Consider the following 2,801-nt stretch of genomic DNA (forward strand, 5'->3'; position numbering starts at 1 on the left):
ATCATAAAGTAATGAAGAGTCATCATTAACATGACATGTTTTTCATTGTTAGTTAATGCATTCATTTACAATAAATTAATTTGAGTTCATGTTGTAATTAAGTAATCTCAGTAAGTTACATGTCTTAACTCAGCATTAGTTTATATTTACTTATATTTAAGTAAGAATTCATTTAGGTATACGTTCAATGTTTCCAATGATGAGCAGTTAATCCACTAAACCCAGAGATAATTCCTGAGGCATGTTTAAAGAGTTTTGTATTTCATCAAGTAAGTCCTGATTCACAAAGATTTTATATTTAAGAAAATCTGAGCATCATTCAAAATAACTGTTAACATGTTTGTCAACTAAACATGTTTTGTCAACGTTTTTAACTTTATAGAAATATTTTTTATTAATGACCAAGTATAAGAACAATGCATAGTTTGAAAACGCGGATTATATAAAAGTATATAATAAAGTGCGAGCAGAGGATCAATCAAACTTGGGCTGGAATGATTGTAGTGCATCTTGGAACTCGTAGTTTACATCTACAGCAGCATATGCGATAGCAGTGACAACGCCAAAGAAAAGGACTACATTTCCCAGAATGCACCTGCACCCACTCATCTGCCCTCACCCTTCAGGTGCGACTGCTTGACCTATGGGCTTGACGGGAAAATTCAAAATCGCGAACCGTTACAGCCTGGACTACTCGCTGTCTTTGTTTGTTTGTTCATCAACAGTAAGGTAAGTTTGATTTAATAAGTTTGTCTGCATCGCGCTGATCGAATGCCTATTTGTTCATATTATGTTATTTATGATTCGTTTTTGTCTTTATACTAGAACTTTTGAATTTAAAACACAAACAGTAAAACATTAAGGGTATACATGGTACACAGCGGTAAACATGAGGTTAAAAATACGCGAAGTAACATTCAAACCGGGCTGTTAAAAGAATCAATTCGATGTTTAAGTTTTTTAAAAACAATAAAAGAAGCCAAGATGAGACGTTCTTTGCTTAAAACAAACAAAACAGTAACTTGTGTGTTGGAAATGTTAGCAGCTAGCAAGTGTGTCTCTGCTATTTTAAATGATACACAGACGATCTTTTGTTGTTTAAAAGCTCATTGCTTTAGTTCGGGTAGATGTTGCTTATTTTTCAAGACGGTTTTAATAGCTTTTTATTGATTTGTAACAAAGCCAGCTTCACTTTGAGAGAACCTACATGCTAATTGTAAAGAAGCTTGGATTCATAATATATTTTAACGTAATATGTTTGCTGTTCTTCATCTTTTTAAATATGAAGTCTATCCATGTTTGTGTTTACAGAGGTCATGTACACTGTGGTCAACTTTGTGGACGCTGAAGAGGTTTCTGGGTAAAGATGATGTAAGTTTTTTCATTCAATTTTAAAAATCAAACAGGTTAAATAGTAAAAAGATGTGTTATGATGTATGTGATTTTTGATTTTTAATTCTGTGTTTGACAGAGAAATATAATGAAGTAACAGTGGAAGCTAAAACATCAGACTGATCCAGACACTGAAGAAATTGATGTCACTGCAATCTGGCCAAAATGATGTAAGTTTAATAATGAAATTATTAAATCAAAGAGGTTAAATAGTAAATAGATGTGTTATGATGTATGTGATTCTATTTTTATTCTGTGTTTGCTAGACAACTATATTGAAGTAGCCTACTGTAATGAAGCTGCAGAACAACACAGAGACTCTGAGGACATCAACACAGAAAATCAAGTTATGAAGACATTATGAAGTTCTTTGATAATATATTGTTGTATCTTTGTACAGTTAAAGTAAACTTTCTAAAATGTACAACTTTGTCATTTGATTTGTCGTGTGTGTGTGTATCTGTATATGTGTATTAGTATTATGCCAAATACTTATGTACTTTTATATTTCCAAAGGGCTCCAAAGAGATGTCTGTCCAGATGAGGGTGCATCAACGTTACCTTTGCTGACAAGTATATGCTTTTAGCAGTTAACTTAACTCAAACCATTTAAGGAAATCGGTTGCCTTAAACCTTTAAGTTTAAAAAAGAACATACATTTGAGTACTGTGAACTTAAGTCTTGTGCAATTATGCACTTATATTTAGGTAGTGTGAACTTAAACAAATTGAGTCACATGCAGTTAAGCACTTATATTTGGGTTCACAATACTCAAATCTATGTGTTTTGAAACTTGAATGGTTTAATGCAACCGGTTTTCTTAAATGTGAGAAATTACAGTGTTACAGTGAGAAATGTTTGAATAATTCCAAGACGGAGCTCTGTGATTAGTTCTGCACTGCAAAAAAATCACTTTCTAACACTTTTTGTCTTGTTTTCAGTAGAAAAACTAAAAATTCTTAAATCAAGATGTATTTTCTTGATGAGCAGAATTACCTTGGAAAGTATGTCTAGTTTTTAGACAAAAATATACAATTTGAGATAATTTGTGCCTAAACAGGAAAAAATATCTAACAATGGGGTGAGAAAATTGTGTTTTAACTAAGTTTTTAAGGTAAAAGAAAACGTAAGATTTTTTTCTCACACTATTGGAAGATATTTTTGCTTGTTTTAGGCACACATTCACTTAATGTATGTGTATTTTATTTATTTTGTCTAAAACTAGACTTATTTTCTTGGGTCATTTTGTTCCTCAAGAACAAGCATTTTAATTTAAATAATATTTGTACTGAAAACAAGACAAAAATACTATGTAAGAGTCATTTTTTGCAGTGTAGGACTGATTTCTTAAGAGCAAGATCAATATAGTTGTTGTTCATTTTATTTAGATATTTACTACATTAAAGTGG

At 31.4% G+C, this 2,801-nt stretch overlaps 1 long non-coding RNA gene across 2 annotated transcripts; it reads left to right on the forward strand.

Annotated features, from left to right (window-relative positions):
- Window positions 1–427: 427 nt before the first annotated feature.
- Window positions 428–2,801, forward strand: LOC129442846 (uncharacterized). 2 transcript variants are annotated; one of them, XR_012373112.1, is made up of 5 exons: window positions 428–729; window positions 1,312–1,371; window positions 1,472–1,562; window positions 1,659–1,738; window positions 1,909–2,801. It is a non-coding gene; the product is annotated as an uncharacterized lncRNA (long non-coding RNA). The 2 variants fall into 2 exon arrangements; XR_012373113.1 differs by lacking the exon at window positions 428–729 and adding an exon at window positions 871–894.

The sequence above is a fragment of the Misgurnus anguillicaudatus genome, chromosome 14, assembly GCF_027580225.2.
Source record: "Misgurnus anguillicaudatus chromosome 14, ASM2758022v2, whole genome shotgun sequence".
NCBI lineage: Eukaryota > Metazoa > Chordata > Actinopteri > Cypriniformes > Cobitidae > Misgurnus > Misgurnus anguillicaudatus.